At 46.6% G+C, this 23,998-nt stretch overlaps 1 pseudogene; it reads left to right on the top strand.

Moving 5' to 3' along the window:
* The first annotated feature begins 2,665 nt into the window (after positions 1-2,665).
* Positions 2,666-3,792, top strand: LOC102902941 (L-lactate dehydrogenase A chain pseudogene; annotated as a pseudogene).
* The last annotated feature ends 20,206 nt before the right edge of the window (positions 3,793-23,998 follow it).

The following is a 23,998-nucleotide window of genomic DNA, read 5'->3' as shown; positions in this document are numbered from 1 at the left end:
AAATTATCACACACACACACACACACACACATCCCTCTAATCAGGACTCCCTGGTTTGATTTAATGAGATCCACACAAAGGGGGTTGTCAGTAACCACAGAAACGGGGCAGGGCTTTCATAATGATGGTGCTTGAATTGTAGCCCCATCTGAAAAGAGCCTTTTTAATTATAGGGTTTGCGGTGGAGGGAGTGGACTGGAAGAGGGTGGAAGGGGCGACGGTGGATGTAGTCTTTTATCTACTTAAAAGGAGGGCAGGTGGGCCCCACTAACAAGTCTTAACCTCAGGACTTGGCTTTAAAAACCCTAGCGGGGGAAAATTTTTTTTTTTTTTTCATTTTAACCCTATGTATTTGCTTGTCTTCCCTTTCTTAAATGACAAGGTTTGATTCAAAAGGGCTCAGAAGGGCCAGGGGGACAGGGGTGAGGCCCACCAGACCAGTTCAGAGGTTTGTAATCCCTCTCTAAACACAGAAGTCCTGCCTGGGGGGGGGGGGGGGGAGTCTGCAGGCTGCCCTGGTGAGCAGCTTGCAACACCGTCTGGAGCTATTTTGAAGCCGGTGACATTAAAGTCTAGGACAGTCTCTGGGACATTTACAGTGCTAGGTCATTCAAGCCCCTCTACATTTCTCACATCAAGTCAGCAACAGTGTGACTCACTCCAGAAGGCAACATAAGCCGAGTTAAAGGAGCCAGCACACAGCCAGGGCTGCTGCCCAGGGCAGGGCCCAGAACCCCCTCATGGTGGGCAGGAGCTGCTGGAGCTGCATACATCCCAAGCTGGAGCAGTCACATCAGTCACATCACCGCTTGAACAGGGGACCACGGGAAAATTTAGGAGTACCAGTGATTCCCTTTCATCAGGAAATGAAAAACTTTCCCAGAAGCTTCCTAAAGTGTCTGTTCACCTCTCATTGCCCTGAACTATGAATGGTCAGTCCCATCGCTAAGAAAATCAGACTGGAGCTGGGTGCTGGTAGTATACGTCTTTAACCCCAGCACCCCAGAGGCCGAGGCAAGTGGATCTCTGAAGCCAGCCTGGTCTACCAAGTGAGTTCCAGTACAGCCTGGGCTGTGTTACACAGAGAAACCTTGTCTTGAGAAAAAAGCAAGCCTGATGGGGGCCAGTAAGATGGCTCAGTGTCAGAGTACAGGATAGCTGAGTTTTATCCCAGAATTAACCGGTTCCCTCAAATTGTCTACACACACACACACACACACACACACACACACACACACACACACACACACACACACACACACTGTGGCATGCTCCCCCCTCCCAATAAATGAATAAATGTAATAAAAAATGTAAATGCATGATGGAATATTTTACATGGCTGTCCTGCCCAATATGTCATACAATTTGGGTCTCTTAGTGGTGTCATGAGTTATATAGCTGAAAATTGAATTTAACCAGGCAAAAAACCCAGCAGCATCCCAGAAATGAGATGCCTTCAATTTCTTGTTGTTGAGGTGACATTTATATTGCTCATTAGAAAGCCATCAGCTCAAAGTACGAATTATTTGTGTGTGCAACCCATCTGGAACTCCAGAAGCATGGCACAGTATACCCAGAGCATTTCAGCTTAATAAAGACCGGCATGGACGAGCTCAGGTTTGAGCAGCCACACTGGCTGAGGACAGGCGGGAAGGAAAATGGCGCTGGTGGCTGGTTACCGCGTGGAAAGGTCACGATTACAACAGAACCCAGTGGTACCTTTCAGAACTTTATTAGAAGAGGAGAGAGAGAGAGAGAGCCAGGCCTGGAGGAGAGGAAACACAGAGAGGTGCAGAGAGAGAGATGGGGGGGCGGGGACGACGAGACAATGGGGGCGGGACATGGCGCCGCCTTATAAAGGCCAGAATGTACCTGCGCCTGCGCACACAGGCCCACTCACAGAGATCACAAGGTCACGTCCGCGACTACGTGACCGCGTAACCATGGGGCATGGGTCACGCAGGACGTATGACCCAGAAATGACTAGACGGAGATGACTAAGTGTCCCAACCGGGAGTGCGGCATGCACGACCATGGGGCGTGGTTGGAATTCCTATCGCAGGTCCAGCAATTTCACCCCAGCGTGTGTTTTGTGAACTCGGAGCGGTGACACCTACCTGAAGGTTCCGGTCCTTGCTCCTCTGCCACAGCTACTTTAATGTCTGACAAAACTCTTAGATACTCCAACCCAAAAAGAAGCACAGGGGGCTGGAGAGGTAGCTTGGTGGTTAGAGCGTTTGCTGCTCTAGTATAGGACCAGGGTTTGGTTCTCAGCACCCTCATCTGTAGCTCACAATCACCTGTTAACGCCAGCTCCGGGCATGGGTGTGTGTGTGTGTGTGTGTGTGTGTGTGTGTGTGTGTGTGTGTCTGTCTGTCTGTCTGTCTGTCTGTCTGTCTGTCTGCTGGCCACCACAGGCACCTACTGTTGGTTAAGCAGTGGCGCTCATGGCTGGATGCCGCGGTGGCAGAAGAATCACGAGCCACGGTTACCTTTCTAGAGCTTTATTGGGAAGAAGAGAGAGAGAGAGAGAGAGAGAGAGAGAGAGAGAGAGAGAGAGAGAGAGAGAGAGAGAGAGACCGTCTGGAGGGGAGAGAATACGGAAGGAGAGAGTGTGGAAAGAGAGGGCACGCCCACTTTTTAGGCTGGGACGCCATCGCAGGCTGGTGACGTAATGAAGGACATAATCCGGTGCTGGAGCCTCTGTCGCCAAGCCCAGACCACGCTGCTGTTCATCGTGCACTAGCGGTCCCAAGAGGTTCAAAGTCCACCAAGATGGCAACCCTCAAGGACCAGCTGATTGTGAATCTACTTAAGGAAGAACAAGCCCCCCAGAACAAGATTACGGTTGTTGGGGTTGGTGCTGTTGGCATGGCTTGTGCCATCAGTATCCTAAAGAAGGATTTGGCCGATGAGCTTGCTCTTGTTCATGTCATGGAAGGCAAGCTGAAAGGAGAGATGATGGATCTCCAGCACGGCAGCCTTTTCCTCAGAACACCAAAAATTGTCTCTGGCAAAGACTATAGTGTGACTGCAAACTCCCAGCTGGTCATTATCACAGCGCCCCCCCCCCCATCAGCAAGAGGGAGAGAGCCGACTCAATCTGGTCCAGCGAAATGTGAACATCTTCAGGTTCATCATTCCCAGTGTTGTGAAGTACAGTCCAAACTGCAAGCCGCTTATTGTTTCAAACCCAGTTGATATCTTGACCCACGTGGCCTGGAAGATAAGAGGCTTCCCCAGAAACCGAGTTATTGGGAGTGGTTGCAATCTGGATTCAGCTCGGTTCCGTTACCTGATGGGAGAAAGACTGGGCATTCACCTGCTAAGTTGTCATGGATGGGTCCTAGGGGAGCATGGAGACTCCAGTGGTGCCTGTGTGGAGTGGTGTGAATGTTGTTGGTGTCTCCCTGAAGAACCTGAACCCAGAACTGGGCAGCGATGCAGACAAGGAGCAGTGGAAGGAGGTTTACAAGCAGGTGGTTGACAGTGCCTATGAGGTGGCCTACCTGGCTGAGAGCATGATGAAGAATCTTAGGCTGGTGCATCCCATGTCTGCCATGATTAAGGGTCTCTATGGAATCAAGGATGATGTCTTCCTCAGTGTCCCTTGTATCCTGGGACAAAATGGAATCTCAGATGTTGTGAAGGTGACTCTGACTTCTGAAGAGGAGGCCCGCTTGAAGAAGAGTGCAGATACGCTCTGGGGCATCCAGAAAGAGCGGCTGTTCTAAAGTCCTCAGATGTCCTAGAGTTTCACTGTCCAGGCTGCAGCAGGGTTTCTATGGAGACCGCACACCGTCTCCTCATCTGAGCGGTGTTTATGTTGTTGTGTAAAGGTGGCAGTTCCCACAGCTCTGCCCTGCTGCTAAGTGTACTTGTGTAGTGGTAACCTGGTTGGTGTGGCAGTCCCACTGTTGTCCCACTGTCTCTGAGACACACTGCCAACTGTGTGCAGGCTTCGCTTAGCTTGGGAGACTGCTGTGTCTGCTGGGCACCCTCACCAACATGCCTAGGCCAGTGAGTTCCCAGTTAGTCATACCGCGGCTCCAGTGGGTAAATCCATCATGCATATTTGTGCATAACTGTTCTAAAGGATATTATTTTGTGTATTATGTGTCTGTAGTGTGCATTGAAATACTATATAAAAAGTAAGATCTGCATATGGATGATGCAATCAGCTACTCAAGTGTCATGCCAATGAAAACACCAAATAAACCTTGAATAGTGAAGAAAAAAAAAAAAGGACATAATCCTTACACCTACACAGAGAGAAAGAAAAGACACTTGGTAGCAAAAACAAAAATCTTAGGGCTGATGATGCATGTCTGTGAGAGCACTTCCTACCTGCATGGCATCCCTGGTTCAGTCCCTGGTACTTCGTAACAAACACAAAGCTTTGTCTTTTACACTGACCTGAGTTTGATCCCTGGAACCCACAAGATATGAAGAAAGAATGACTCTCCAAAGTTGTCCCCTGAAATGAACATTCCCACTATGGGGGTAGGGGTGGGGTGCAAATACAAATAAATAATACTAAAAAAATGAATAAAAGCAAATATATAAATGTAATTAATTTTTTTTTCCAAAGTCAGGAACATGCTTTTAATCCCAGCACTCGGGAGCAGAGGCACGTGAATTTCTGGGAGTCTGAGGCCAGCCTGGTCAGGCAGACCTACATTAGACAGACCCTGTCTCAGTAGAAACAAATAAATACATGCAGAAGAAAGAAACAGAAAGAGATGCTGTCTTCAAACCAAATCAACACAAAACTACCATTTTAAAACCCCAAAACAGGTTCCTTGTATTCTTGCTTTCTGATAACTGTAGACTATTCCAGTCAACAATGGTACCTGCTTTGAGTGTGAATAAATCTAATAAAACTGAATGCCAACTTCTTCTTGATGAAAGGAAGTGGGATGCTGGAATGGCTCAGACATCTTTAGCTAGACAAAGGCGTGAACAGTATTACCATTTCCTCCATATTGTCCTGCAAAGATCTCACGGGTGTTTTAGACTCGTGGAGGAATTTCCTGGGGCTAAACACAATAGGTCCTTTTCTAGATAGGGAAACATTCTCTAGTTCAAAAAGGAAATCTCCCTATGGATGTCTAAACTATGTCCTTACCACCTAGATCCCACTGTTCAGACCGACAAGAGGCCAATGTGAATGATGAGGAAACAGCCAAATGATGGAGACTTGCTGGCTCTACCCGGGATGCTGACAGTGAAAAAAAAAACATGAAGTTATGACTTGGAAGGGTTCTAGGAAAGGGAAGAGATGGGGTTGTCTTACATTTGCCATCCATCCTTCTGTAGAAAATGAGGGTTGCCCATAGCTCTTCAGCCCGCAGGAGCTTCCTCAGACCTATGAGAGACAGGTCCCCTGTGTCCAATGCCTTCTTCTGTTTTTGTTTGATTTTAGTTTTTGAGACAGGGTTGCATGTAGCCTGGGCCATCCTCAAATTCGCTATGTAGCCAAGGATGACCCTCTTGCCTCCATCTCACAAATGCTGGAATTGTGCACACACCCTTACACCCAGTTTGTGGGGTTCTGGGAGTCAAATCCTGGGCTTCACAAGTGCTAGGTAAATAACTACCAACTGAGCTGCATCACCAGCCTAGCCGGTGGCTGCTTCTTGCCTCAGGCCCTCTGCCTCCCAGTCTGCCGCCCTTCCTTGGCTGCAGATGTGTGCCTGGCTAGCATGCGCACAAATGGACGGTTGTAGAAGCTTCGGGGGACTGATGGGGTAGCCCAGTGGTAGGATGTGTGCTTAGCAGTTACGAATCCCCGGCACCACCCAGCAAAACCCCAATAAACCAAACAGGACACAGGAGTGGGTGGATACATCCTCTAGCTTCCTCTCCATCTAGTGGACAATTCTCTGTGAGTCCCCTATAATAGTCTCAGGAGGTACTGTACAGGATGAACGCGGCCCCTCCTCGCCCCCGCCTCCCCGTTGTGTGAAGAGATAAGCCATCAGGAACACATGCTCGTGTCTCTGCTGTGTCCCCTGTTTCGCTTCCCCATAAACTCACCACGTTTCCTGGAGTCACCTCCCAAAGGAACCACCAGGACCTGAAGGATCCAGAATGAAGTCACAACCCTGGAGGCCACTCAAGCAAGCCGAAACCCGAGCAAATAGAAAGCCTGCCTTGCAAAGACAGCTCAAAACTCTCTCCCTCCCTGCTCATCTCACACAGAAGCTGGCCAGATGTGGCAGTCACTAGCATGGTAGGGACATGGGAGGCTGAAGGAGAGGAAGGAGACAAAGATGATACCAGGTTCTATATTTCAAATACTTAGTTTTCAGATTCAATCTCTTGGATCCCAGGTTGGCCTTGACCTTACTGTGTATTGGAAGTTGGCCTTGAACTCGGTTCCCCTGCCTCTACCTTCCTAATGCTGGGAGGACAGGTGGACATGATTGCACCTGGTTTATGTGGTGCCCAGGATGGAACCCAGGGCTTTGTGCATGCAGGGCACACACTCTTTTCTGCTGAGCTGCATCCCCAGTCTGATTCCTGAGTTTCAGATCCAGCCATTCGGAAGGACGATGCTACCACGCCTGAGCTAGGGGTTGCTGAAGGATGGGCAGTTGAGGGTAAAGACCCAGAGTGTGCTAATTTCTTTGCATAGAGAGCCTGTTACGTGTTTACTTCATGGGGAGCTACAGCCAGAACCAGAACTACAACTTTTGAAGTCCAGGGCAGGATGAAAATAAAGAGGTAGAGAGGTAGTTCAGGCAGGTAAAGGTGCTTGCCACCTAGCCGGACTATCTAAATCTCATCCCTGGGACCCACATGGTGGAAGGAGAGAACTAACTACCACAAGTTGTCCCCAGACATGCTGTGGCATGTATCTGCCCAACACACACACACACACACATACACACACACAAGTTAAAATATAATCTTTTTGTTTGTTTGGTTTGTTTTTTTGTTTTGTTTTGGTTTGGTTTGGTTTGGTTTTCGAGACAAGGTTTCTCTGTGTAACAACGCTGGCTGTCCTGGAACTTGCCCTGTAGACCAGGCTGGCTTCAAACTCACAGAGGTCTGCCTGCCTCTGCCTCCCGAGTGCTGGGTAAAATACAATCTTAAAAACTGAAAATGCAAAGCCCTTGTTCCAAAGTTAAAACTCTAAAGCTAGTAACTTCAGAGAGTTAAACCAAGCAGAGACCCCTCCTGAGTGCTGGGTTCTCTGTCTGAGCAGGTTGCTTGAAGCTGGCCCCGGCCCTGGCTCCATGGAAACTCCAGGAAGAGGTTAAAGCCAGCTTCTCACACAGCTCACAGGCCATGGCGACCCAAGGAAGCAAACTGTCCGAGCTGGGTTTCTCTGCTGCTGTGACGAACACTGACCAAAACCAACTTAGGGTTAGAAAGGATTTATGTCAGCTTACGACTCTCAGGTCACACACACACTCCATCATGAAAGGAAGTCGGGGTGGGAACTCAAGTAGGAACCTGGAGGCAAGAATCGAAGCAGAGGCCCTGGAGGGGTGCTGCTTACTGGCTTGCTCAGCCTGCTTTCTTGCTCTACCTGCCCAGGGACGGCACCACCCACAGTGGGCTGGGCTTTTCCGCCTCAATCATCAATCAAGAAACCACCCACGAGCTTGTCCACTGGCCAACCCGATAGAGATAATCCCTTAAATCAAGCAGACAAAAACCTGACCAACACGGAAGTAAACAAAGATGTGTACTATTTCTTGTCTTTTACAGACTCATGCCAAAATATCTGCAGATGAAACAACCTGGTCTGAGTCTTTGCTTCAAAATAATTTGGGGGGATAAAGGGAAGCAGGGAGTCCGGCATGTGGCCTTGAGTCCATTATTGATGAAGCTGGGTGATAATACATGAAATTTCGACATAATGTGCTTTAGAATTTTGTATATGTTTGACATTTTTCTATCATTCAAAAACACTTCCAAGCCTGGCATGGTGGTCCCTGCCTGCAGTCCCAGCGACTGAAGAGGCTGGAGCCCAGGAGTCCAGGGTTCCAGGGCTCCATTCAACTTAGGCAGCATAGTTAAGACTTTGTCTCAAACAAACAAAAGCCCTGGGGATGGTGGTTGGAATGAGAATTGTCCTCCAGAGGCTCGTGAATTTGAGTACCTGGTCCCCAGTGGGTTGTGCTATTTGGGGAGGTAAAAGGAAGGAAGTGTAAGGGGGTGGAGCCTTGCTGGGGGAATGACGTCACTGGAGACAGGCTTTGAGTTTATAGCTTAACCTCACTTTCAATTTGTTCTTTCTGTTTGTAGGGAGAGATGTGCTCTCTAGGACTCCTGCTTCGGCTGCCTGCTGCCACGTCTCTCTGCCATTACAGGCTGTCCCTCTGTGAGCCCAAGGCTTCTTCCTATAAACAGTTTGTTGGTCATGGTGTCCATTGCTGCATCGACAGGAAATCAGTGATTCGACGATGCCTGGAGCCAAGTGTGGTGTGAGTTTGGTGGAGCATGCCTGTAATCCAGCATTTGAGAGGATGAGGTGAAGGACTGAGGCAAGGTTAGGTCACAAAGCCAACAACACTTCACCCTGTTCCTTCTGGAGCCTGGCTATGTAAACATACAAATTACAAAGGGAATAAATTTCCAAAATACTGTTAGTCCAGAACAGGGCAGACTGGTTCTGACGTGTAAATCACCTGTCGTTTAAACCGTGTGTGTGTGTGTGTGTGTGTGTGTGTGTGTGTGTGTGTTTGCACATTTTGTGTTTGAGCATGTGATCAACATCAGGTCTCTCCCTTGATCACTCTCCACCTACCTTTTTGAGACAGGTCTCTCACGGAACCTTGGGTTTACCGGTTCAGTGAGGTTGGCTTGCCAGGGAGCATCAGGGTCCCTCCTATCTTTTTCTCCAACCCTGGGATTGCAGCTGTGTGCTTCTGCGTTGGCTTTTTATATGGACACTGAAGATCCAAACTCAGGTCCTCGGGCTTACATGACAAGCAATTTACCAACTGAGCCATGTCCCCAATGTCCTTGCTGCCTCTCCCCCATGGCCAGATTTGTCTCAATATGTAGCCTTGACTAGTCTGGAACTAACTATGTAAACCAGACTGACCTTGAACTCATTGAGATCCACCTGCCTCTGCCTCCCAAGAGTGAGATTACAGGCCTGCAGTACCATGCTGGGCTACGCCTCCCCTGCCCCTTTTGAGATAGAGTCTCAGTTAGCCCAGGATGGCCCCAAACTCACTACGTAGCCGAGGATGACCTTAAATGCCTCATCCTTCTCCCTCCACTTCCTGAGTACAGGGATTAGAGGCATGTGCCAACACATCTGGCTTTATGTGCTGCTGAGGACATAAAAACCCAGGGCCTCATGCTCATGCTTGGCAAGCATCCTACCAACTGAATTCCATTTTTAGCCCCTCATTTTCCTTTCTTTCCTTTTCTTTTTTCTGCTCTGTAGACCAGGCTGGCCTCAAACTCAGATCCACCTGCCCGTGACTCCTGACTGCTGGGATTAAAGCAGCTAAACCACCACACCTGGCTTAGCCATTCACTGTTTGAGACAGAGTATCACTTGGTCCAGTTAGCTCAGGTTAGCCTCAAATTCCATATGTAGCTAAGGATGACCTTGGACTGTTGATCTTCCCTTTTCATTTTATGCCATCAGGTATTGTTATTACTTGGTTTTTCTTTTCTCTCTCATTCCCTCCCTCCCTCCCTCCTTCTCCCCTGCCTACCTCCCCCCTCCCTTCCTCTCTTTCTTCTAGGTAGCTCAAGTTGGTCTTGAACTCACTATGCCCCTACTGATTCCCTTGCCTCTAACCTCTTAAGTGCCGGGTTACCAGTATGCACCTCCATGCCCAGATTCATACAGTGCTGGGGATCAAACCCAGGGCTTCATGCACAGTAGGCAAGCACTCAGCCAGCTGAGATCTATCTCCAGGCCCAGCCCCCAACCCCTAAATTACAGGATCCAGCCTTGGGCTGGCGGGAGACTTGTCTCCATTGCGGTAATGCAAGATCTTGGGAGCTGTGCCCAGTAGGGTCAGGGGTCACAACAGACTCCACGAGGAAGCAGGTTGGCTGCTGGGACTAAGATCCTAATATTGGCAGAGGAGAGGTCAGGATAATGTCTAGGATACAATTATGTGGTCCCTGTATCCTCAAGCTGAGGTTTCCACACAAAATAAATGTCTAAGTAACAGAATTGACTTTATCACAGCTCTGGAAGCTTGAGGTCCCGGGTCAAGGAGTGGACAGGCATGCTTTCTCCTTGGCCTTTGCTCTGGGTGTGCAATCCCTGGTGTCTTCCTCTTCTTGTAAGGATGCTAGTCACACTATATGAGGACACCACTGTTATGTTATCACTTAACCTCAATTACTTCAGAAGGACTTATCTCCACACATACTAAGGGGTAGAGTTTCAAAACACGAATTTTGGAGGGACAGCCCTCAGCCTCTCCCTGAACTTTGACCCCATCATCATTGTAAATAAATCATAATCAACGTGGGAGACTTGGCTCAAGGGTTAAGAGTACTCCTTGTTCTTCTGGAGGACTCAAGTGTGGTTCCCGGAACCTACACTGTAGCTAGAGTTTTCCTGCCTTGCCCACAGTCAGGACAAATCTTTGTCACCCACCAGTCCCACAGCCGCTCAGACCCAACCAAGTAAACACAGAGACTTATATTGCTTACAAACTGTATGGCCGTGGCAGGCTTCTTGCTAACTGTTCTTATAACTTAAATTAATCCATTTCCATAAACCTATACCTTGCCATGTGGCTCGTGGCTTACCGGTGTCTTCACATGCTGCTTGTCATGGCGGCAGCTGGCAGTGACTCCTTCCACCTTCCTGTTCTTTCTTTTCTCCTTTCTGTTAGTCCCACCTATACTTCCTACCTAGCCACTGGCCAATCAGTATTTTATTTATTGACCAATCAGAGCAACACATTTGCCATACAGAACATCCCACAGCACTACATGGTGGCTCATTACCATCCAAAATTTGACACTTGCTCATGCCCATATGAACATACATGCAAAACGCTCCTACATAGGTGAAATAAAATCAATATCTAAAAGAAAATGATAACCACAAAACATTTACTGAAATAACAAGTAAAATCTGCACTGTCTACTGTATTTATCTTTGACTCACTGAGCCAGACCAGGCCGTGGGGCAGGACGGAAGGAAACTGGCTCTCGGGCCAGTGGGGGAAGGCCTCAGTTTAGAGGTGTCCCTGTGGTCCTCTCATCTCTCTGACCCAGGTGAAGATCCACAGAAGAACTGATGTGATTTCATTGCCTGTGCGATGCAGTCTTGGTTAAGCCATGCAGCCATTAATCTTGTTGCTAAGGGCCACCCCCTCGATCCCTTCACGTACACCATTTGCCACTGAATTAGTAATGATTTGGTTTGGCTGTGAGTGAAAGACAACCGAAAATAATAGTTGCTTAACAAAACAGACAAACTGAACAATAGCAACCTGCTTCTGAAAATCTTTAGGAGTCCAGTCAGTCCTTCTAGTAACGTGTGAGGATGTAAGGAAGGGACAAACAAACAACAAAACAGAGGGGAAAAAAACAACAAAGGGAAGGGTCATAAGCCACAGGGATCTCATACCCATCTATCCTGCTGGACCCGATTTAGTCCATGGACCACGCTTGCCCTACAAGGGAAGCCAGGAATCATGTCCATCCTGGGTGTCTATGTGTGCCATTCAAATTTGTTATGGCTAGGAAACAAGAGAAAAGCAAATGTTGTGAGGAACTGGGAATCTGCTTTGTAACAGGTCCCTGAAATGTTCTGGACTTTTCTGCAGTTCGGCGAATCAACCAAGATGTTGACTGAGGAAAAACAAACAAACAAACAAAAACTTTAATAGGTACAGCTTTATATTCAACATGACTTTTTTTTCCCCCCAGTGTTGGGGCTCCAACTCAGGGTCTTGTTTATGCGAGGCAAGCATTCTATCATCAAAGCCATATCCCTAGCTCTTTAAGGAACCGTTAGGGCCGCATCATTGCATTGGTTGGTAAACCAACTGCTGAGCAAATTGGTGGAGACATGAATCTGGATTCCTAACACCCTCCTAGAAAGCCAGGCAGGGTAGTGCGCACAAGCCCATGCTTCCAGTGTGATGGAGACAGGAGAGCGTATGGACCAGCCAGGAATTCAGATACACCTACCTCCACCTCCCAAGGGCTGGAATCAAAGGTGTGCACCAACACCACCCAGCATAAAATAAACAAGTCTTAAAAACAACCCAAACAAATAAAACAAACAACAACAAAATGGAAAATGGTAGAAGAACAGTAAAATGGCTTCCCGGGCAAATGTGCTTGCTGCCAAGCCTGACAACCTGCTTTCAATCACTAGGAGCAGCACCGTAGAAGGACAGGATTGCTTCCCGTGGGCTGTCCTCTGACTTGCACATGCGTGCTATGGCATGTATGTACCCACACACATGCACACTCCTACAAATAACAAAATTCATAAAAAAAAAAAATGGTGAGTGGTGGTGGCCCATGCCTTTAATCCCAGCACTCAGGAGGTAGAGGCAGGCAGATCTCTGAGTCTGAGGCCAGCCTGGTCTACAGAGAGTTCCAGGACAGCCAGGGCTACACAGCGAAAGAGTGTCTTAGAAACAAAACAAAGATAGAGAGTCATAGAGGAAGACAGTTGACGTTGACCTTTGGTGTCCATAGGTGCATGAATGAGTGAGCACACCTGTACACACACACACAAACACCGCAGACAGGTACACATACCACACAAGATTATTTTCATGCTTTCAGAGTTCACAGGTTCCCAGATGAATGGAACCAGGTAGAACTGTGCACGATGCTATGAAAGCATTGCTGCGGCCCAATCAAAGGGGACTTAGAGAAAGCACCAGTTTTGTTCTATTGGAAGCCTCCTAAATCAGTTCCTCCTGGATTACATCTGGATGTCTAGTCTCTAGACTCTAGAATCTCATTACGTATCCCCGAGGAGCCTGGAATTCATCATGTAGACCAGGCTGGCTCCAAACTCAAAGAAACCCTACTGTCTCTGCCTCCCAAATGCTGAGGTTAAAAGCACACATCATCAATCCAGACAATATTTAACTTTTTTTTTCTTAAAGTAACAACAACAACCCCCACCCTGCTCCCCAGCCCAGGGTCTCAGGTAGTCCAGCTGGCCTTGAAATTACCGTGTAGCTGGAGATGACTTTGAACTTCTGATCTTATACCTCTCCCTCCTGAAAGCTGGAATTACTTGTGTGCTCTATATCCAGTTTATGCAAGTCTGGGATTGAACTCAGAGTTTTGTGTATACCTGTCAAGCATTCTACGAACGGAGCTACATTTTCAGTCCATGTACCCATAGGTTTGTAAATTTGTACCCATGGGTTGGTAATGGAGTGCACTGTGTTGAAAGAGCTAGGGACCACTTAAAGGGGACAAAAGGCCTAATTCTGGGCCCTTACCTTGAAACTCACTGAAAGCATACTTTCAATAGTTTTGTGATAAAATAGTAGATAAAGTCACAAGGCTGGAATGTTTACAGACAAGAGGGCCTATAGGACTAAACCAAGTTAAAACAGTGTGGCTCAAGGCAGTCAGTCACACAAACACCCAATGAAAGCAGGGAAAACTATTAACCAGGAAATCCTTGTGCCATGAAACGCTCGTGGTAAGCCGCCCCAGAACCAGCTTCAGGATCAACCTGTCAAAGCTAAATCACAGCATCTGCTCTTTCCTGACCTGAAAATTCCTAATTTTGGAGGCCCCACAGCTGGGCAATACATTATTGACTTCCCACTGGCCTGCAGGAGATAAGACCTCTGATGTGGGCTATGGTAACAGTTGCCTTGGTTACTTCTCAGAACCTGAAGGAGCCCTTTGATAAACACTGGCTTTTCACTGTAACCTACAGATAATATCTGATGGATGACTAACGTGACATAAAAGGCTTGGCATCCGTCTTTAAATCGTGTCTGTTCCCTTCGCTCCTTAACCCTGGGGTCAAATTCTTCCAAGCTTTACACAGAGACTCAGCGATCATTTAAAACGCTGTGCCCAAGAGCCAGGGAGATGACTCAGTTGGTAAAGTGTCGGCCCTATAAATCTGGGGACCTGGGTTCAGAACCCCAGAACCCACATAAATAACTGGGTATGTGGGAGCATTGTGGGGTGGAGACAGGTGGATCTCTGAAGCCAGGGATCCTAGCCGATCTCAGAAAACATAGATGGAGGAAAGACAGTTGATATCAGCCTTGGATCTCCACACCTGTGCTCACACACATGATGCATGCAACCTGTACACACACACACACACACACACACACACACACACACACACACACAATGCATGCACACTCCCACGTTTGGTCGAAGACTATAATACAGTTTTTGTTTTTACGACAGAATCTCACATTGTAGCCCAGGCTGACCTATATAACTCAGGGTGATGCTCCCACTCAGCCTTGTGCGAGTCAGAATTAACAGGCATGAACCATCATGCCCAGTATGCTGCAAGCTGAACTTGACCATTGTCCACTGGTGCTGGTATGAGTACCCTACTCTGTGCTTTCTGGGCAGCTCAAGCCAGGACAGTCCCCCAGCCTTATCATTAACGCCCCCTACAAACCATCGGCCCGGAAGTTTGTGAAAGAGGATGATGTCAACAGGAGACACTCCACAGTTCCTGAGTTGAGTCACGGCCCTTACCCTGTAAACCTCCATGCTGGAACGCTTGCACACAACAAAAACTTAAACCAGGACTTATAGCACATTCCTGGAATCTCAGTTTTGGTCAGGCTGGGGCAGTGGACTGAAGTGAATTAGAGGCCAGCCTGAGCTACATAATAAGACTTTGTTCCTAAATAAGCACATAAACAAACAAATAAATAAATAGGATAAATAAAGAAGAGGAAAACAGGGACCCATGACCATCAGACAATCACCAAACGTAGATGTCCTCGGAAAAATCGGCAAGCGTCTGCCATTTCCTTGGTCCTGAGAATAGCAGCCATCCTGTCCTTTCTCTTCCTGCTGCCTTTTAGTCAGAGCGGAAGTGGGCCAGTTTGGGCTTAAGAAAAGAAGCCTTGCCTGTCTTGATTGTAATGAGTGGCTTTTTATGCCACAAATTCCTGCTGTCAGGTAACAATGCCACCCCTGGCTACGGGAACGTGTAACTCCAGGGGATGGGAATGTGGAGGCAGGGCCTTTATTCGGGTTTTCCAAGGTGTAAAGCAAGGCAGGGCAGGGCAACCAGCTTTGAGTCAGAGTATTTGAGTAATTTCAGCAGGCATTCGGTTGTGGACGTGATAACCAGCTGGTACCTGGCCCTTGGATGAATTAGGGTAGATGGAACACTGGCTTCAGAGTTGTGTTGTAGAATATTATTTTAAGATGTATAAGATTTGTTTAGTTTTTTGTTTTGTTTTGTTTTTTCTTTTTTCCCCTGAAACAGGGTTTCTCTGTGTAACAACTCTGGCTGTCCTGGAACTCGATTCGGATGTAGACCAGGCTGGCCTCAAACTCACAGAGATCCGCCTGCCTCTGCCTCCTGAGTGCTGGGATAAAACTGCCTGGCATGTTACATTTGTTTATGCTGTAGAATATTTGTTTAGTGATGCAAAGATGTGTTGCATTCTTTTATGTTGCATTTGTTTAACTCTGTGAAGCTGTGTTACTTTGCCTGTCTAAAACACCTGATTGGTCTAATAAAGAGCTGAATGGCCAACAGCAAGTTAGAAGAAAGGGGCTGGCAGGCGGTGAGAATAAATAGGAGGAGAGATCAGGAAGGAGCAAGAAAAGAAGGGGCCAGCCACCTAGCCAGACACAGAAGAAGAAGGAAAGAAAAGATACACAGAAATAGAGAAAGATAAAAGAACAGAAGCAAAAGATAGACGGGATAATTTAAGAAAAGCTGGCAAGAAACAAGCCAAGTTAAGGTCAGGCACTCCTAAGTGTTGTGAAATGGCTCTCCCCTGAGAGGTCTTGGAGGGTTTGAGCCAAGGTGCCCGGTGGGTGCAGGAGACACACCATGCAGCCTTGGCAGGTGGAGGCATGGCATGGTGGAAAGTTACTCATACCATGCAGAATGGCATCCAGGTGGAAAGTTTTGTTATTAAAGGGGGAGGGGAGAGGGGAGAGAGAGAGAGAGAAAGAGGGAGAGAAAGAGGGACAGAGAGACAAAGAGAGAAAAAGGGAAAGTGGAGTTATGTACTACCTCATGGAGGGGGGGGGAGAGAGAGAGAGAGAGAGAGAGAGAGAGAGAGAGAGAGAGAAGAGGAAAAAGGAAGAAAGAAGAAGGAAGAAGGGGGAGGGGTTTTCTCTTAAGGGGACTTTATGTAAGATGACAACAGGATACTGGATGGGTCCCCAAGGGGCAGGTCAGAATGCTAACAATAAGCAGTAATAAGTCTCCATGTGCGATTTATTTGGGAGCTGGGTGGCAGGCCCCCAAAGAACCAAGAGCCAAGAGATTAAAAAAACAACAACCAACTACAAGTTGGATAAGGGGCAGGTGCAGCTGCAGCCTTGAGACTTACAGATTTACATGCTAAAGGCACACTCATGGGCTTATTCCTAATTGTGTGTGAGTGTGTAGTGTGTGTGTAGTATTATGTATGTGTACATGTACATGTGTGTATTGGAGTGTGGGTGCATAAAGTGTGCAAGGGCATATAGAGGCCTGTGGGGGACCTGTCCCCACTTTTACGACCAGGGTACTCTTGAGTAGGGAGTAGTGGGAAATATTTAGATAGAAAGAGATACCTAGATGAGGAGAGGAAAGACAGAAACACAGGATAGCCTCGGGAGGGCCTGGGTCAAAACCCACCAGCCCAGAACTTTATTCAAAAGGGCTTTTTATAACAATGCCAAGGGGCAAGGCAAAAAGACCTCCCCCTGCTAGATACAACCAAGTGTAGACCCTTCCAAGCACCTGGTACCCAGGCCCGTGGTCCAATCATCCTCTTATGCAGTCCTGCTGGGTACAGCTACTAGGAAACCTCGGTGGGCTCCAACAGAGGCCAGAGGCTAACACTCAGTATCTTCCTAATTCTCCTTTTTCTTCCTCATTCTTTTGAGGCCAGTGTCTTCCTCTGAACCTTGGACTCACCATTTGAGCTAGTCTGGCTGGCTAGTGGACTCTAGGGATCTGCCTGTCTTGGCCTCACCAGGGCTGGGATTGCAGACCTGTGCCACTCTGCCCACTTTTGACACCGGCACTGTGGTTCTAAACTCAGGTCCTCATACCTTTGCATCAGGAGATACTTAATGACTGAGACATCTCCCTAGTTCGTTCTCTCTCTCTCTCTCTCTCTCTCTCTCTCTCTCTCTCTCTCTCTCTCTCTCTCGTGTGTGTGTGTGTGTGTGTGTGTGTGTATGCCAAGAAGCACAGGTACAGGTCAGAGGTCAACTTGTGTGAATTGGTTCTCTCCTTGTACCACATGGGTTCCTGGGATCAGACTCAGGTTGGCAGGCCTCTCAGAAATCACCTTTACCTGCTGTGTCATGTGGAGGGGTCCCTGTAATTCCTAATTCTTTAGGACTTCAATACTCCAGAAGGGAAGTTCAGTTGTTCATCTAGAAGCCCCTTCCCATATCATATCAACACCTCAGGAGATACAAAGATAAAAACATTGTTAATGACAGGTGGTGGTGCATGCCTTTAATCTCAGCATTTGGAGGCTGAGGCTGTCGAATCTCTGAATTCAAGATCAGCCTGGTCTACAGAGTGAGTTCCAAGACAGTCAGGGCTACACAGAGAAACCTTGTCTCAAAAATCAAAACAAACAACAACAAAAACCACAAAAAATAAAAAATAAAAAAAATGGCTAACATAGAGTTAGCAAAAAGACACCCCAAGAATAGTGTACTTCAACATCAACCAGCACAGATGGACTGCCAGCTCTGTCTGCATGGTGATCTCTTATGTTTTTACAGGCAGGAGACAGCCGAGTGTCCTGAAGAGCACAGGCTTCAGAACTAGGCCTGAGCTATACAAGCTTGCAGATACATGACCTCAGGAAGCATCCAGACCTGGGAAGCACCCAGCCTGGAATGCAGCATGTATGACTACTCAGGATGTTTATGAGAGTGTGGTGGAAAATGTGTGGGTTGCTTGGATCTCTTCAATTTCTTCTAGAAAGTTCGGCCTCAAACCTTGGCTTTGACTTCACATAATCCACAGCTGCTTGGATCTACGCTAGCTGAGCAGCTAGAGTTTAATGACTGGTCACTCAGTTGGTCCTCACTCACTGTGTGGTTAAAGCCCCTTCCCCTTTGAATGAGATTTGTTGTCCTAACTAGTCATCATGAAAGGGGTGGGTCAGAGAGACCCACCCCTTTCTCAGTGGGTAAAGTGCTTGCTGCAAAGCCTGAAGACTTTGAGTTTGAGCCTGGAGACCCGCATGGAGGACAGAGAGAACTGATTTTTATCTTATAATTAATTTAATTTTACATATCAGCCACGGATTCCCCTGTCCTCCCTCCTCCCACCCCCCAGCCTTCCTCCCCAATCCACCCCCCATTCCCACCTCCTTCAAGGCAAGGTCTCCCCTGGGGATTCAGCCCAGCCTGGCAGACTCAGCCAAGGCAGGTCTAGGAGCACTTTTTTCCAAGCCTGCAGCACTGTGAATTTAGCACTGGTTTGAGTCCACAAGCCACTCATGGTACTGAAAAATAAATGACCATTTCTGACTCCCTCTTGGGAGTCTCCTACTTTGTCTTCTCTCAAAGACATTCAACTGACAGACTACTCAAAGACAGACGCTTGAATTTCTCCAAGAAATAGAGAAATCTCTGAGAACTCACCATGCATGACAATCATCTTTTTTTTCTTTTCTTTTCTTTTTTTTAATGGTTTGTTTCTCTCAGGAAGTCCTGACAGCTTTTATAAAAACATGCCATTGTCATACTTTTAGTCACAACACTCAGGAAGCGGAAGCAGGCAGATCCGGATCTCTGTTTGAGGTCAGCCTGGTCCATATAGCAAGTTCCAGGTCAGCCAGGGCTACATAGTGTGAGACCTCATCTCTAACAAACAAACAAAATACCAGATAGACAGCAAAAAAATACAGCAAAACCAAAACAACAACAACAACAAAATCATGCCATAGTCAAAAGAAAATCTGGCCAAAATGGAGTGTGTGCGTGTATAACCTCAGTATTTGGGAAGCTAAAGCAAGAGTTTTGCTATGAGTTCAAGGCCAGTGTGGGCTCCACAGTGAGTCTCCACCAATAAGGGATCAACAAAGTCATATCGCAAACCAAAACACAAAGCAAACCCAACGAACAAAACAACAATTCCCTGCGGTGATATTGTGTTTGTAATCTCGGAAATAAAGCTTGCCTGAAGATCAGAGGACAGAGCCAGCCACAGAGTTAGCCATAGAGGTCAGGCAGTGGCGGCACACACCTTTAATCCTAGCACTCCGGAGGCAGAGATCTGTCTGAATTTCTTCGAGTTCAAGGCCACACTGGGCTGTATGAGAGTAATCCAGTCTAAAAGAGAAACAGAGCCAGGCCGTGGTGGCACACACTTGGGAGTCACAGGCTTTTAATCTTAGCACTAGGGAGGTGGAGACAGGAAGTGATATGGTTGGGCAGAGAGAGGAATATATAAGGTGGGAGGAGACAGGAACTCTGTTTTTTTTTTTCTTTTTCTTTAGGCTGAGGAGTTGGCTGAGGAGTTGGTGGGGTAAGAGGTGACGGCTGTGGCTTGCTCTGCTGATCATTTCAGCTTTCACCCTGATATCCAGCTCCAGGTTTTTATTAAGACCAATTAGGATTTGTGCAATGCTCCCCCTACAACAACAACAACAAAAACCCATGGGGGTGGGGGGAGAAAAAGATAGATTTCTGCTTCCCTCTGTAGCTCCATGCTTCTGTCTTTGTTTCTACTTCTGTCTTCCAGACTCGGAGGAGGACCAAGGATTTAAAACAGAAGCAGAACAGAAAGCTGTACAGTCAAGTCTCCCATTACATAAAAGCAAAGTCCTCCCAATAGAGTGTCTGGTTTTTTTTTTTTGTTTTTTGTTTTTTGTTCCAAGAATCCTTCGCCTTTGTAGAAGAGTGTTTCCAATCCAATGCTTGATTGTATTGTCTTCAGCTCCTGGCGGAGCCTCAAAGTAAAGATTCTTGAGGGCTGGAGAGTTCTTCCCATCTTAGAGAACATAATTGTGTCTAAAGTTTCCACTCTTTGGTTCTTGTCTTCACAAATGAGAAGCTCCTCCAGAGGCAGAAGCCTCCAACACCCCCCCCCCCCACACACACACACACACACATGCTGCTTGCCTTTGGCCTGGCTTCTAAAACAATGCTTCTAGTCTGGACGATGTCTACAAAAGGCTTCAAAATGTCGCTTCATCTTCCTCCTGAACCACAGCAGAGCGCACAGACTGCTGTCTTTTTGTGAACAGTGACTCACTAGGTAGACCAGGCTGGTCCTGAACGTTCACAGTTCTCCTCTCTCTGCCTCTCAAATGCTAGGGTCGCAGGTGTGCATCATGACCAGCAGTGTTCTGGACTCTGGATGTGTATTACAGTCATCAAGAGGATTTTAAAAAAATACAGCTGAGACTCCCTTCCCCAAAGGTTGTGGTTTATATTCTCTGGACAGCTTCCTCAAACGAGCCTAATGTGTGGTTAAAGTAGACATGGACTGGTTTGTGGTGTGTGGGCCCTGCGGGTTAGTTATCCTAGAGACTGAGCCATGTCCTTCTGACGGTATAGCTGGAAGGAAACATAATAGTTCGTCTGAAATGTCACTCATCTCTCTATCTATGCACCCATGTATCCATGCAAACCTCAATATACCATGTCGAATACTTGTAAGGTAGGTATAGTGAGCGACCCTGTTTTTTAAGGAGACTGTCAGACTTAGGAGAAAGAATTTTTTTTTTTAATGTGCATTGCTGTTTTTGCCTGCGTGTGTGTCTGTGTGAAGGTGTCGGACTCCTGGAGCTGCAATTACAGACAGTGGTGAGCTGCCATGTGGGTGCTGGGAGTTGAACCCGGGTCCTCTGTGTAACAGGCTTTGTTTTGGCCACCAACTGGCTCCCAAATCAAGACTCGGAGACTTATTATTAATTATGAATGCTCGGCCTTATCTTGTGCTCGTCCCACCAGCTCTCATACCTTATTTTAACCTGTTTCTCTTCATCTACTGTAGCAAATCTTTCTCTATACTGCCAGTCCCCAAATAACAACACAGGGACTTCTTATTAATTATGAAAACTTGGCCTTAGCTTAGGCTTGTCCCACCAGCTCTTATAACTTAAATTAACCCATTTATTTTAATCTACATTCTGTCACATGACTTCTTACCTCGTCTCTACATACTTATGCTGCTTCCTCTGGTCTGATTGGCGACCCCCGCCTTTCTTCCCCTTCTCTGTCCCCAAAAGTCCCGCCTAACCTCTTCCTGCCTGGATATTGGCCACTCGGCTCTTTATTAAACAAGACACATCTTCACACAGTGTAAAGGAATATTCCACAACAATCTAAGTTCTTACCTTTCTTTCCTTCTGTATGTCCTATTCCATGTCTGTCTGTCTGGAAGCTGCCCAGCTGACTGGCTCCAGGCATCTCCCTCATTCTCTCTTCTCATTCTCTCAAGCCTAGATTCCTTCTCCCACTTATCCTCTCTGCCCACCAGCCCCACTGATCCCTCTATTGCCTAGTTATTGGCCATTCAGCTTTTTATTAGGCCAATCAGGTGCCTTAGGCAGGCAAAGCAACACATTTTTATATGATTAAACAAATGCAGCACAGCAGCATAAATAAATGTAACACATCTTTACATAGTTAAAGTAATATTTGGCAACATAATCTTTGCCTAGTTAAACAAATATTCCACAATATCTCTGGAAGAGCAGTCAGTGCTCTTAACCACTGAGTCATCTCCCCAGCCCTGAGAAAGAAATTTTAAGCATTTAACGGGGACTATTGGGGTCCAGCTTCTCCATAGTCCTCTCCCAGGGTTTGGGAAGAAGCTACAACCAGCTGATAATCTAATCTTTGATGATAAGAAATGAATCTTCGTACACTTTATTCTTCTGAGTCAGTTCTCTCTCTACACAGCTTCAGTTCTGCTCTCATTTTTAGCTCCTTTCTTGCCTGATTTCTCTCTACATTTATCTGCTATCCCCTCTAAGTTCTATCTTAATTCTCTCATCCTAGTTCTGCCCCATCTAGGTTCCCATCCGTCTAGATCTTTCCCATCTTAGCTCCTCTCCCATCTCCTTCTTCCTTATCTTGTTCTTCCCCATCTGGCTCTTTCTCATCTTCCATCTTGTTCTTCTAGTACTCAATCTACTTCTTCCCCATCTAGTTCATTCCTCTCCAGTTCTTACCCATCTCTTTTTCTCTTCTCCGTCTCTTCCTCTGAAAACAAAACAAAACAAAACAAAACTGCCTTTTATCCCTTTGGCCCTTATCTCTACAAGCTATATCTGCTTCCGCTGTTTCTGGAAAGTGTGCTCAGTCACTAGGCAACTTGGCTAGGCAACTTCCCTCACAGCTAGATGTACCTGTAAGTTGGAACCTTTTAGTTCTGAGTTAATTGTTAAGGGTGGATCTAAAACTAGAGATAAGACTTTGGAAAGGAGAAAGTTAAGCTTAATTAGCATATCTGCCAGGCCTTCTCAAACAGATAGTCTGGATGCTTAAGTCTGTTCTTAGAGAATCTGTGAGGTATCTCAGGTAAGATACTTTAATCCATCTGGGGATAGTCCTGGCCAGATGCTGCTAATGATGATAATGACAGAAAGGCCTGAAATTAGGGATCCTGGCTGCATTACTGTACAGAAGGTTATCTAAATATTCCTTTAGTAGAGGGGAAATGGTGCCCAATAAATGATGGAAAAGCTACAATAACACACGAGAAATTCATAGCAGGAAACAGCTGATAATCAAAAGCCAATTATCACCAAGACTCCTTGAGCCTCAGCTTGACCTCTGGAAGGCCCTTGGCTTCTTCTAGGTATTAGCTTGTCATAATCAGCTGAAATCCCACTTCATATATTTTTGTGGCTTGCAGCAAGCAATAATAATAACCCAGTGTTATCGTGGAATATTATTTTGTGTTACATTTGTTTATGCTGTGGAATGCTTGTTTTAAAGATGCAAAGATGTGTTGCATTCTTTTATGTTGCATTTGTTTAACTCTGTGAAGCTGTGTTACTTTGCCTGTCTAAAACACCTGACTGGACTAATAAAGAACGGAACAGCCAATATCAAAGCAAGAGATAGGATAGGCAGGGTTGGCAGGCAGAGAGAATAAAAAGTAGGAGAAATCTGAAAGGAGAATAATCAAGGAGCAAAAAAAGAAGGGGCCAGCCACCCAGTCACACAGCCAGATATGGACTAAGAAGGAAAGAAAAAATATACAGAAATAGAGAAAGGTTAAAAACCCCAGAGGCAAAAGACGGGATAATTTAAGAAAAGCTGGCAAGTAACAAGCCAAGCTAAGGCTGGGCATTTACAAGTCATGGTAAGTCTCTGTGTGTATTTTTTTTGGAGCTGCGTGGTGGGCCCCCCAAAGAGTAAAAACAGTAAAGAGCAAAAAAAAAAAAAAAAAAAGCCAACAATACAAAGTCATAAAAGCTGCATTAGAAATACTAGAAATGTATCCATAATGTGTTCCTGTTTTAAATAGTTGGAATTCCCTGTGCCAAGGAGGTAACAAAATGAAAAACTCACAGTGAACATCAGCTTCCCTGACACTGTATTTCCCTTTGGGATATGTCAAATAGGCAAAGAGCATAGAACATTATTCTGCTTTAAAATACATTCCCAACTCCTCCAGTAAATTTTTACATAGAGACGATGTTCGTAGGTGTGATTGCATTCAATTTATTGAGTCTCTCTGCTCAAGGCACTGTGCTAGCTGCTGAGATGCACAGTTCCGCCATTGGACAGGACACTCTGCATGATCACGCTGCCCACAGCCTCCTTCAAAGCAAGCTGTCAGCTCTTTATGCAAAGGCCATCTGAGGTACAGACAGATAAGTTGGATCTAAGCAGGGTGCCATTAGCCGTG

The sequence above is a fragment of the Peromyscus maniculatus genome, chromosome 19 (assembly GCF_049852395.1).
Source record: "Peromyscus maniculatus bairdii isolate BWxNUB_F1_BW_parent chromosome 19, HU_Pman_BW_mat_3.1, whole genome shotgun sequence".
In the NCBI taxonomy this organism is placed as follows: Eukaryota; Metazoa; Chordata; class Mammalia; order Rodentia; family Cricetidae; genus Peromyscus; species Peromyscus maniculatus.
The sequence above is the reverse complement of the archived record's forward strand: the minus strand, read 5'-3'. Positions and strand labels throughout refer to the sequence as shown.